General features: G+C 39.6%; 1 protein-coding gene across 3 annotated transcripts in view; it reads right to left on the bottom strand.

Annotated features, from left to right (window-relative positions):
* PIK3CB (phosphatidylinositol-4,5-bisphosphate 3-kinase catalytic subunit beta) overlaps positions 1-14,077 on the bottom strand; it is a 596,095-nt gene that overhangs the window by 309,794 nt on the left and 272,224 nt on the right. The window lies entirely within an intron of this gene.

Genomic DNA, 14,077 nt, shown 5'->3' on the forward strand with positions numbered 1-14,077 from the left:
TTGATATCTACTTTCCTCAGGGAAAGAGACAATAGAACTCACAGTAGAAGATATTTGAAATATTATTTTGTCTGATAAGTTCAACAGGAGGTTGTGTTTTCTTCTTTTACTGGAGCACAATTTTTTTTTGGGTGTAACTATATAACAGCTTTTATCTTATGCAAAGCCTATTCTCACACAGAAACAGGCTCTTACGAAATTTTGCAACCGTATATGTACAAAAAGAATATGTACGAAAAACATGCAAATACATTAATGTGAGTTGCATGCAGATATTCCCTGGTGTGTGGTTTCAGCAGGACAGAGGTGGATTTGTAGTGTCTGTGCATATTATATAAAACACACACGTACATACATTTACACTTTTTTTCAAAGCAGGTATAAGTTTGTGCATTGGCAGTTGTGCATATGTGAGGCTGGATGTGGAAGCACAGGCAAATGGGCAAATGTTGCTTTCATAAAATAAACACCTTTCTGAACATCCTACACAGGTGCTCTATTTTAAAAGCAATCCTATTAAGCATACAAGTCAGTCTGATGAAAGATGGACGAAATCCATGGTGGACCCATCATCTCTGCTGTTCCTATGATCTCAAAGAAGTTGACTGAGTAGTGTTCTGACTGGTCACAAAATACACTCCATACTGCAAAACAAGTCACTTCTGATGTGCATGGCTTGAATATAGTCTCATCTTGCTGCTTGAATAAGTTGCTATGCATAACAACATCTGGGAAAATCCCACAACCTCCAAGTATCTCCTTTTTACCTAGGAACAACATGGTAACTCTTAGCCCTATATGTGTGAAGAACATTTCTAATGCATACAACTGCCCCAACACTAATTCAGATAATTAAACCAAAATGCATTCAGGATTCATACAGTTCTGAAAAGTGATAACATTAGCATAAAGAATGGTTAAAACTTAAATGTACAGTAATATTCAAAATGTATAAACTTCTCAGTCTTCTTGTCTGTTTCAAAGTAACTTTGCTAAAAGCATAAAATGACAAATTGTTGTATCATTATTCAAAGAATTCAGCCAATTTCAATTAAACAATGTGCAAGGTATTTTACTATTTAAACAGCAACCAACAGACATTTTTATATTGTAGATACAGTATGCTATAGAATTTAAGATGGACTACAAAGAATTATTATACGCTTTATAGTGCCCATCTTTCCTTTCCAGGCAATTCCCAACCACCCTATCTTCAAAATCTTCCTAGATTGATAGACTCATTCACCAAATTGCTAATTAAAGGACAGATGTTCAAAAGCATACTTTTTGAGTAAGGCTGGTTGCAGCCAGTCTAGCTTGTGAGTTAGTTCAGCCTTCAATGCACAAAAGGGTTCTCGGTGGTTTTTACGGATAGCAGTTGATGCCACCGAGAATCATATACAAATGCATTACAAGGAGCTCATAGTATTAAAATGAGCACTCCGTGTAATACACAGCAAGGAACACCCACCTTTTACTATACAAACATTTACGGCTCATGTAGCCTTACTTTCCTGTCAGTGACTGAGCACATATTAGCTCAGGCACTAACAGGAAAATAAGGAAATTATGAGACTGACCAATGCAAAAATCCCCAGAGGTCCAGTAGAACCCCTCCCAAACCCTCTTGCTAAAAAAAATCCTGGTGGTCTACCGGATGGACCTCTCCCCCATTCCCCGGGCAAAAACAAACAAGCAAGATATCTGTGGTAGTCCAGCAGACCCCACTACACCACAACGTATTGTTCCTGGTGGTTCAGTGGGCAGGCCCTGCACCCCAGCTCAACAATCCTCCTTACCTAGTGTGTATTGGGACCCCTCAGGACCCCGTACCTTTCTTGTAGGGGACAACGGCATGAGGGGCCACCTTTTCAAAATGGCAGCGCCCTGCCTAGTGCATCCTGGGATACACTAGGAAGGGCCTAAACATCATAAAAGGAGTTTATCTTCTTGTATGGTGTGGTTTAATATGAAAATGTGTAGAAAGGGCTCATTTGAAAGCAAAGGATCTAGACTTTTAAAAAAACTTTGTTCAGATGGGAGATTATACCAAGTTGTCTGGATGGGAACATCTGGAAGAAGTAGGAAAGCAATGGGCAAAATTTCTAAGTACCTAATTTTATTGTAACCCGTTCTGAGCTTCTGGGGAGGATGGGCAATAAAAATGAACAAATAAATGAATAAAAGGAGCTAATATAAGGGCAACAAGTAAGAGGAAAAGAAGGAAGCTTTGGTTCTCAAAAGCAGTAGCTCAGAGGGTAAGTAAAAAGAGATTACTTTCAAAAACTACAAAAGATTGCAAAAAGAGGCAGACGCAAAACTATCTGTAAAAGTTAAGAGAGGCTGACCAAATAGTCAGGAAAGCAAAGATGCAAATGGAAGAAAATCCAGCCAACACAATAAAATGGGAAGAAAAAACATTTTTTTAGATACATTAGTGAAAGGAGGAAGTGTAAAAGTAGCACTGTGAGACTCAATGGTGAAGGGAAGGAATATGTAGACGCTGATATATATAAGGCTGACTTGCTTAACAAATATTTCTGTTCTGTGTTCACAGCTGAAGCACTGGGAGTAGGTTCGCAGAAGACAAATGCAAATAGGGATGGAGGTGTGGTAGACCTTGAACAATTTTTTTGTGTTCAGGATGAGCTAGCTAAACTAAAGGTAGACAAAGCAATGGAGTCAGATGGCACACATCTGAGAGTACTGAAGGAACTTAAGGAAGTTCTGGTGGCTACACTGGCTGATCTTTTTCAATGTTTCTGCAGAGAACTGGAGAAGGATGAGTGTGTTCCCTCTCCAAAATAGTGGAAGTAAGGAAAAGGTAGGGAATTACAAGCCATTGCCTGATTTCTATGGTAAATAAATTAATGGAAGCATTTTTAAAACAGAGAATAGTGACGTTTCTGAAATCTAAATTATTACAGGACCTGAGGCAACAGATTCACTAGAGGCAGGTCTTGTCAGACAAATCTGATCAATTTCATGAAAGGGTGATCAGAAAACTGGATAGAGAGAGTGCGCTAGATGCATTGTATTTAAATTTTAGCAAAGCCTTCAACACTGTTCCACACAAGCGTCTAATAAATAAACAGAGTGTCCTTGGTATGGGCCCTAAAGTGACAGACTGGGATAGGAACTGGTTGAGTGGAAGGCAACAGAAGGTAGTAGTGAATGGAAATTGTTCTGAGGAAAGGGATGCTACCAGTGGTGTGTCACAGGGTTCGGTTCTTGGGTCTGTTCTTTTTAACATTTTTGTGATATTCCTGAAGGGCTATCTGGTAAGATTTTCCTTTTTGCAGATGATACCAAAATCTGCAACAGAGTAGACACTCAGCAGAGTAGGCACGAGGAAGGACCTAAGCTTGAGGAATGGTCTGTAATTTGGCAGTTAAGATTTAATAATCAAACAAAACCTGAGAGAAATCAAAAAATGCAAAGGAGGTTCAAAATAAACTAATGTCAAAAAGAAAAAGAACCCTACTATAATTATCCAATTAATCATAAACAATGAGAGGCATGAGCAGAATGCACAAACATTATTAAACATTAAGCATCATTAAATATTAACCAGTAATTATCATTTTTTTCATATATTGAGCATGGACCATGAGACACCAGCGCACCCATAAAGCTGCAGCTGCCAATTAAGCTGCTAGCTTTCACTCAAGGTGTAAAAAATAACAAAAACATGGAAATGCCACATAACGCAAGGTTCACCAAAATATTTAATTTTATTGTTTTTATTTTTCTATCATGGACATCAAAAGGCTAGTTGCGTTAGCGGGAGGTCGTTATAGTTGCCAAAATGCTGGCCTTCTGATAACGAACTCAACTCGATACTTCGAAGCTCCCCATTATATACCTTTAGTTCAGTATGACATCATTGGCTGTAGGCCAATCAAAAACAGAGGTGGTGTTTAAAGTTAGACAAAGAAAATTCCTTTACATGTTTAAAAGTTTCAGAAATCATATTTGTTTTGTTTACATTCATTTCTGAATATACATTAACATTTTATAACATATCCAATATTCAAGAGAATCTGCATTTGTTAAAAGGGTGCTGAAATATTCTCAGCCCTCAGAGAAAAAGGCAGTCAAGGAGAAGGATGGGTTGTTTCCCCCTCTCCCTGAGCTGACAGCTTCAAATTTCACTGATCCTCACACAGAAGCCTTCCTATGTTGGAGACTGGAACAGCAGTCTCTGACTCTAAGTTAACCATTTCCAGATGTTGTGTTCAGGATTTTTTCCTTAGTATTCTTTATATAAGCCATTTCATTTTAAATACAAATTCTTTCATATCCATTCATACTTGGGGCCCCAAACATTCATAATTTCATTCATAGCTTCACACATTATATGTCATTCATATTTAATACCTGTTATATCTCAGTTTGGGATACGTAATCTAATATGCTCTTCCTACACAGCTTAAGGCACATCTGGTATCAATTAGAACCACAATGCTAGAAGCGGGAAACTAAACAAAGACTTGGGATATAGGCTGAACACAAAATGGAGTCAAACCAAACAGAAGATACAGAAAGACAGAGAACAAAATGGAGTCCATGTATATCCTGATTTCCTCCATGATCTAGCTTAATAGCAAAGTACATAAAAAGAATATTATTATGCTTTTCCTTAATATTAATCTGTAGTGTGTTTTTGCTGGCCTTGGCTACATCCATTTTCAGATTTTTATTCACCAATTTTTCGTACACTTCTATTGGGCATGGCCTTAACTAACACATATGCTTGTATCTAACTAGAGTTACCCAGAATCATACGAAAAACCAGCACTTTTGTAGAAACATTCCACAAAAATATCATGTCCTGACGTACATTCCATTACCGTCCCATAGACATCACCCCCTACTGGCCACCAGCCACTACTGCTCAATATGAAACATCTTTATTAAATTCTCAATACATTTTAAATTTCAAAACATTTAAAACACATAATAAGATAAGACAGACATAAACAACATCAAGTACAGATACAATATGTCTGACCGAATGTGGAACGTTTCTGATACCAATCTTGCAGCATTTCTCTACATTTGAGTTGATTTCTCTATATTTCTGGAATGAATTGGAATGACTTTGCACACAATATTGCACAACTTTGAAGCTATCACTACACATCAGCACTTTAGCTTTCGAGTGGATTTGAACTATGTCACGCTTTATGAACTGATTGATTCAAGGATGGTCGGGTTGCTCTTCTATTAAGTTCTCTGGACTTTTCAGTTAAGTATTTTCTCACCTTCACACTGTGGGGTCTCTTTTGAGCCCCGGATAGAGCATACCCTGTAATACCATTGTTTTATTCATCCTATCTACTCTCTATTTGCTATTTATATACTCATATTTATATTGTATCTGTATTTGATGTTGTTTATGTCTGTCTTATCTTATTATGTGTTTTAAATGTTTTGAAATTTTAAAATATATTGAGAATTTAATAAAGATGTTTCATATATATTAAAAAATGATAATTATTGGTTAATATTTAATGATGCTTAATGTTTAATAATGTTTGTGCATTTTACTCATGCCTCTCATTGTTTATGATTAATTGGATAATTATAGTAGGGGTTCTTTTTCTTTTTGACATTAATTAAGATTTAATACCACGAAATGCAAAGTTATGCATTTAGGCTGCAAAAACATGAGGGAATGGAACAGTTTAGGGGTGAAAGAACTTTTGTGCATTAAAAAAAGAGCAGGACTTGGGTGTGATAGTAGGTGATGATCTTAAGATGGCCAAATAGCTAGAAAAGGAAATGGCAAAAGCTGAAGGATGCTTGGCTGCATAGGGAAAGGAATTGCCAGTAGGAAAAAGGAGGTATTGATAGCTCTGTATAAAACTTTGGTGAGACCTCATTTAGAGTATTGTGTACAATTTTGGAGACCACCATAAAAAAGAAAGAAACAGGATGGAGTCGGTCCAGAGGAAGGCAACTAAAATGGTTACTAGTCTGCATCATGAGGAGTATGAGGACACACTTAAAGATCTCAATATGTATACTTTGGAGGAAGGGTGGAAGAGGGGAGATATGATAGAGATGTTTACAACACCTATTTGGCATAAATGCGTGAGGCGAGTCTCATTTATTTGAAAGGAAATTCTGGAAGAAGGGGGCATAGGATGACGTTGAAAGGGGATAGATAATAATAATAATAATAATAACAGTTTATATACCACAATACCGTGAAGTTCTATGCAGTTTACAAAAGATTACAAGAGGTACAAAATGAGTGAACTGAAGGGAGAAGAGAGTGAGAAATAGGTCAAGAAAATCGTTGTTAAGAGTGGAGTGCGGGTCAGTTGTTTAGATTCAGATGTAATCTCAGAAAATACTTTTTCACAGAAAGGGTGGTTAATGCTTGAATCGGCCTTCCAGTGGAGGTGGTGGAACCAAAAAGGTATCTGAATTCAAGAAAGTTCAGGGCAAATACGTTGGATCTCTAAGGGAAAAGAGAGGATAGTAGATAGCATAGTTAGGCAGACTAGATAGGCCATATGTCTACCTTCTGTTTTCTATGTTTTTATAAACCATAGGGGGAAAAACCAATTTTCTTGAAGTTTAAATGGAGAAGAAGTTATGCATATCCCAACAAGTGGCAAGTAAGCAGGGCTACTCACAGGGAATCAGAACAGATCTCACATATGAGAGGCTAGCTGCTTCTTTTGACTTACAAGACAGTTAAGAAAAAAATAAGAATTTTGATAAGGTCTTGTCATTTTCTTTCAACACGTACAAAACTATTATAAGTAAGTATGATTGGAAAACATTGTGCATCCAAAGTTGTTCCCCCTATTTCCAGTTTCTGCTTCTATTCATATGGAAACTGTGATCCATGGTGACAGCCTAGTTCCACCTAGAATGTACCTACAGGTTGAATCCCTCATGAAAAAGTGGATGAGCTAAGTGAGGAGGATTTAAGGCAGAGAAGCATCTGTGACAACGAGAAATGATTCTTAAGGCATCAAAGATTCCCAGAAGAGGTGAAGATCAATCTATAAGAATCTCGTGCCAGGATTGGATAAACTGTGGCAGATAAATTTTAGTGACTCTAGCCTAAGTATATAGATTTTTGAAGCTATCTGAGATTGAATGGGGAATATTTTATCTTATTTTTTACTGGGTTTGCTTAATTTTTCCTGTTTCTTTCTTTTATTTATGCTGTAATTGTTGCAGTTTTCTATATGCTCAGCCTTTTTGTACGCCTTTCGTGTCTACAATACACCTCTTTCTCCAGCATGTAATTAAATACTTCTATAGGTACTATAATTAGATTGTGAGCCCACTGAGACAGCCCTCATTTCTATTGTATTAGTATTGTAAACCGCTTAACACTTATGCACAAGCAGTATATCACATGTAATAAATCAAATCAATTTGCTGAGATGCCTTAAGTCAACTGACTATATAATCTGAAGCTGCTCATCCATGTTGGCACAAACACTACCAGGCAGTTTGAATGTATAAAAATGACTTCATGGCTCCTGAAGATAGTTGGAGGAAGATGGGTGCACAAATGGGTGCCAATCCTCACTGACAAGGGTAAAAGCCAGGGTAAAAAAATCTTGCCTCCTAGAGATGAATGCATATTACATGGATGATTTAAGAGCATTTGAGCGGAAATTCCTGGAAGATGTGATTATTTCCCAAGAGTTCCTAATTTGAGTTGGCATCCACCTATCAAAGAAAAGCATCTTCTGCAGCAGACTGGTTAATCTACTAAAGAGGAAAGTAGATAAAAGTCAGAGGACAAGGAAACCACTATGATTCTCAAAAGTAGCGCCTGAAAAGATAATGAAAAAGAGGTTAGCTTTCATAAACTATAAGAGATCAAAGAAAGAGGATAAGCAACAATATATGGAAAACCTAAAAGAAACTGGGAAAAGTTTTCAGAAATACAAAGATAAGAGTGGCAATAAAAATAGTCAATACACTAAAATGGGGGGGACAAGGGTTTTTTTTAATGTTAGTAACAAAGGAGGCAATGTAAATGTGGTATTGTTGGAAAGGCCAGGAGCAGAACTGAAGTTAAAAAAAAAACCCCAACAAAACTCAACACAAGAATAAACAGCTGCTCTTCACAAAAACAGTAAAAGGAGAAGGTTGTTAACTACAGGCTGAAACAGTCAGACCACTGTGGTGAGGAAATTAATGGATATGCTGCTGAAACAGAATATAGTGCAGTTTCTGGAATCCAATGGATAGCAGGATCTGAGGCAACATGGGTATATTAGAGGTAGGCTTCATCAGACAAATCTTATTAATTTCTTTGACTGGATCACCAGGGTGTTGGATCGAAGAGAACTACATGTGTTGTATAGATTTCAGCAAAGCCTTTCACATGGCTTTCTATAGATTTATAAATACACTCAGAATCCTCGGTTTGAGCCATAAAGTAACAAGGTTAGAAGAGGCAACAAAGTGGTAAATGGTGCTCACTCTGAGGAGAAGCGAGGTATCACAAAGACTTTTCCTTGATTCAGTTCTTTTAAAATATTTTGTAAGCAATATTGTGCAAGGGCTGTCTTGTAAGGTTTGCCTTTTTACAGATGGTGCCAAAATCTATAACTTGATGATGTTCATCAAGTCACTAAGACTCAAACAAGAGTTGATGGCACCTAACAACCAAATCTACAGTAAGATATGACCTCTGGATTGTGTGGAAAGGGCTGGTTTTAGACATGCTGGGGTGCATTAAGGAGGGAGCCACTCTTCTCTACACCATTCCCCTGATATCCCCACCTCCCATTACTACCACATATTAAACAACTTTAAATGACTTCTTTACATACAAAACACAGACAGACCTTCTGAAAAGGAAAATTTTGCTTTTGAAAGCTGACTAAGAAAGTGAGGGGAAGGGAGGGAGATGGACTAACAAGGGGAAGAGATGCCTGGACCGTAGAACCCCTTGCAGCTGTGGGACCCATGGCAGCTGCCGTGTTTGCCCTCCCTAATGTCAGCCCTGGGTGTGGACAATCGGAGGTGAAGAAGAATATAGTGAAAACATGAAGAATGGTCAAGAATTTTTCAGCTAAGATTTTATGCTAAAAAATATAGGATCATGCATTCATGCTTCAAAATTCAAATGGAGTGTTACAGTATGGGGGCAAAGTGTTTTTGTGCAGGAAAGAATGGGACTTAGGGGTAATCGTATCTGATAATCTGAAGGTGGCCAAAGGTAGAAAAGCCAGAAGGATGCATGATAGTGCTTGGGTATGTCTCTGTGAGACCTCACTTGTAGCACTGTGTACAATTCTGGAGACCACACCTTAAAAAAGAGAGGGAGTCAGTCCAGAGAGCAGTTACTTAATAGTCAATGGTCTTCATCACAAAATACATGGGGATAGACTTAAAAATCTCAGTATCCATACTTTAAAAGAATGGAGGGATAAGGAAGATATGATAGACACATTTAAATAACTTTATAGTATAAATGCCCAGGATATAAGTCTCTAAATTAAAATGGAGCTTTGGAAAAAGGGGACTTAGGGTAGAGGTGAAAGGTAATAGACTCAGGAGTAATTTTAGGAAATAATTCTTTACGAAAAAGTGGTAGATGTGTGGAATGACAGTGGAGACTAGGAATGCATCTGAATTTAAAAAAAAAAAATCCTCTGTGTTTGTCTCATGTTTGAGTAGAAGGAGGGATTGTAGAGCTCTGTTTCTCACTAGAGAATGACACAGGGAAAAATCCCCGTCACTGCTCTGTCCCCGGCCCACCATCCTCTGCACCGCCCCGTCACCGCCATCCCTTTCACCGCCCCATCACCGCCACTGCCATCCCATTCACCGCCCCGTCACCATCCCCGCAGCATCCATATAAGCCTCAGTACTGCGAAACACCATGAAGACAGACGAGAGTTCTGCCACTACTACTACTGTACTGAGAATCTGTTTCAGTGCCTCTGCCCTGTAGTAAAAACCGAACATAAAATAAATCAATTAACTTGTCCTCCCTTTCAATGACGTGTCCCCCATGTTCACCTATAGCTCGAATTAGGTCAATTGTGCACACTAAAAATGCAGGAGAATCTGGAACATGAGCGCAGGCAGGCAGTGATACAAAAACAGCAGACACCCGATCAACTGCAGTGTTCCGCCATCTCCCTCCCTCCATCTCACCTTAGATGTAGAGTATGCCGGCTTTCTTTTTCGCCCAGCTGCATGTGCGGGTGCTCATTTGTTCAATATTCTCCTCTGACACAACCGGAAACAGGAAGTTGCAAGAGAGGAGAAGATTGATCAACGCGAGCGCGGCTTGGCGAAAAAGAAAGCCGGCATACTCTACATTAGTGGTTTTCAACCTTTTTACACCCGTGGACTGGCAGAAATAAAAGAATTATTTTGTGGACCGGCAAACTACTAGGACTAAAATTTTAAAACCCTGTTTCCGCCCCATCTCCGCAAGCTCAGTCACCTCAGTAACTATAGAAAAATAGACAAATATAGTGGAAAATAGACAGCAGATATAAATTCTCAAAACTGACACATTTTGATCACTAAATTGAAAATAAAATCATTTTTCCTACCTTTGCTGTCTGGTGATTGATTTCATGAGTCTCTGGTTGCGTTTCCTTCTGTCTGTGTATCCTTTCTTTCTTTCTGCACTCAAGCCCAAGAATTGTCCCTTTCTATTCCCTCCCTCTTTTCTTCCTATGTCCTTAGTGCCCCCGGTGCCTCCTTCCCATGTCTTTAGTGCCCCAGTGCCTCCTTCCCATGTCCTTAGTGCCCCTTCCTGTCTTTAGTGCCCCCAGTGACTCCTTCTCATGTCTTTAGTGCCCCAGTGCCTCCTTCCCATGTCCTTAGTGCCCCTTCCTGTCTTTAGTGCCCTCAGTACCTCCTCCCCATGTTTTTAGTGCCCCCAGTGACTCCTTCTCATGTCTTTAGTGCCCCAGTGCCTCCTTCCCATGTCCTTAGTGCCCCTTCCTGTCTTTAGTGCCCCCAGTGCCTCCTTCCCATGTCTTTAGTGCCCCTAGTGCCTCCTTCCTATGTCCTTCTCACTGCCTTCCACACTTTGTCCCACCCCCACCCCCGAAGCCTGCCTGCCTGTGCCTGTCTACCTTTCTCCCTCCCTAGCCAAAGCCAGCCTGCTGCCTCCCTGCCGTTCAAAAAAAAAAAGCCTCTGTCCTTTTCCCCTTCTCTTACCGCCATGCTGCAGCTGCTAAAGCCGGAAGTCTTCTTTCCGACTCAATTCTGAAGTCGGAGAGGACGTTCTGGGCCAGCCAGGCAGCGATTGGCTGGCCCAGAACGTCCTCTCCGACGTCAGAATTGACGTCGGATAGACTTCCTGTCGGCTTTAGTAGCTGCAGCATGGCGGAAGGAGCAGGAGAAAAGGAGAGGCTTTTATTTTTTTTTCTTTGCGCGGACCGGCAGAAATTCAACCGGCGGTGCTCTTCCAATTCAAAGGTGAGGTAGAGGGAGATGGCGGGGACCGCGCGATCTTGATTGCCTCACTGCGGGGACAATTCCATTCACCGCTCCACGGGGCGGTGAATGGCCTTGTCCCCGTCCCACAGAGACCACTATTTTTTCTTCCCCGTTTTGGCGGTTTACCCACGGCTAAATGCGGCTAGCCGCGGGTAACCGCCACCGTGTCATTCTCTATTTCTCACTACAAAAATATACACACACACACACATATATATATATATATATATATATATATATATATATATATATAAAAGCAAATAAATAAATAACTGTTTGAAAGTGTGGTCCTTTTGACAAACAATAAGAATAAAAGAGTCAGAATTGTATCATGTGATCTTTTAAAGGTCATCGTCCAATTTAAAATAACAGCAGAAAGAACAATCTCTACTAATAAATAGTGTGTTGTTGGATATGTAAATACAACAAAATGGGCAGTAGTAGTACCACTGTATATGATTAAACACCAAGTGATGACATCAGTAGTTGCACTAGCTAAGCTAAAATGAGAACAATCATAGTATAATAAACGTGTATATTTGTTCTTTACTGTCTGGACACTCTGTGCAACCCAAAGTAGTAGATCTTATGTAGTGAATTGTTGTGAGTGTTTCAGTCAATGAAATATAACATCAGGGCCACTCACTAGTGTGCTTTATATGGCCAAGATTACTCTGTAAAATTAGAATAAAATTAATACATATAATATGAAAATTCTTCAAAGGTAATTAAGCACAGTAGCAGCTTTTGCTTAAACCAAGCTTTTGTCTGAATGAAATTTCACCTATAGGTGATAATCTTTCATGCTAATCTCATAGATTTTACTCGTAACGAAACTATAGATAGTGTAGATTTCTGCTATAAATTTTTAAGAGAAATTTTCTTGAACTGAACACAATGGCGAAAGTGGTTTTCCTTGGACCACAGAATTCTTTACATGTAATACCTGCCTGCCAAACAGAACAGAGAGAATGTATACACTCAGTAAAGACATTATGGAAGACTGAGCAATAAATTCCCCTCTGTTAACCTGTGGTCTATAATGCAGTCATTTAACTTCTTACTGGAAAGGCTATTTGCAATTTGTTCCACGTTCAGTTTGATATGAACAAAAATAAACAAAAGGAAAGGTATTGAAAGACAATGCATAATTCAAGAGCAGCCTGTTATAAGCCAATGGTTTAATCTGCTCCATATAAAACCTAGAATGTAGAATGGAAATATAAATGGTATTGTAAAACTACAGTGGAAGATACTATTTTAACCTTCATAAGAAGTTACTATTTTAATGCACAATGAGTACATGGAAACACATTTAACAGAATTTGGTTGAAACAAATTCTGCTTTGGGACTGATAATTATATATATATATATATATATATATATATATATACATACATATACATATACATACACACACTAGTCTTTAAGCCCGTTACATAATAGGTGCTAGAATAGATGTGTGTGTCTGTCTTTCTTTCTTTATCTCTCCTTGGCCGCTTTCTGTCTGTCTTTCTTTCTTTCTGTCTCTCTCTTTCCTCAGCTGTCCACCTCCCTGCTCCCCATGTCCAGGAGCAGCCCTTCTCCCTTCCTTTTACCTCCCCCGTGTCCAGCACCACCCCTTCCTTGCTCCCCATGTCCAGCAGCAGCACTTCTCCCTTCCTTTTATCTCCCCCGTGTCCAGCACCACCCCTTCCCTGCTCTCCCTGTCCAGCAGTAGGCCTTCTCCCTTCGTTTTACCTCCCCCTATCCAGCAGCACCTCTTCCCTGCTCCCCCTGTCTAGCAGTAGGCCTTCTCCCTTCGTTTTACCTCCCCCATATCCAGAAGCACCCCATACCTGATCTGCCTGACAAGTAGTACCCCTTCTCCTTTCCCTGCTGCCCCTGTCCAGCATCCGGTAGCCCGCGCAGCCTCGGGGCTTTTGCTAGGCCAGCCCACTTCGCATAATCGAAGTGGGCCGGCCTAGCAAATGCCCCACGGTTGCTAGTTGGGGGGTGAGAAGAGGCGTCCCGGCAGTGCAGGAGTCAAACCGCCCCATGTGCCTCCAATATAATTCGGCACAGAGGCACACCTCACGACAGCAGAAATCATGCCGTTTTAATAGTGCGGGTAAGGGTTTTATTAGAATATAGATAGATAGATAGATAGATAGATAGATAGAGAGATACAGAGAGAGAGAGAGAGACACAGAGAGAGAAAGAGAGAGAAAGAAAGAGAGACAGAGAGCGATAGAGAGAGACAGAAATACAGAGAGAGAGAGATACAGAGAGAGAGATACAGAATCACTATTAAAAAAGTTTGACTAAGTGTTCCATACATAGTTCCTAGTTCTCTGTAGAGAAGTAAAAACTTACTATGGACCAGAGCCTTTCTACACAGTATGAAATACATTTTAAGAGAGGTGTGTCTGAGACAAGAATTCTAGTCAAAGTCCACAGCTTCTCTCCCCAATGTGCTTCAGTATGTGGAAAGGAAAGTACATGAAACATCCACTTTGTGCATATAAGAGCAGACAAATCAAGAGAGGTAGAAAAGGTATTCTTAGATATAAAATAGGCGTGAGAGGAACTGGGGAATAGATGCTGAGTCGAGGGGATGTTCCTGTGCTGACTCTG

This window comes from Geotrypetes seraphini, chromosome 9 (genome assembly GCF_902459505.1).
Source record: "Geotrypetes seraphini chromosome 9, aGeoSer1.1, whole genome shotgun sequence".
Lineage (NCBI taxonomy): Eukaryota > Metazoa > Chordata > Amphibia > Gymnophiona > Dermophiidae > Geotrypetes > Geotrypetes seraphini.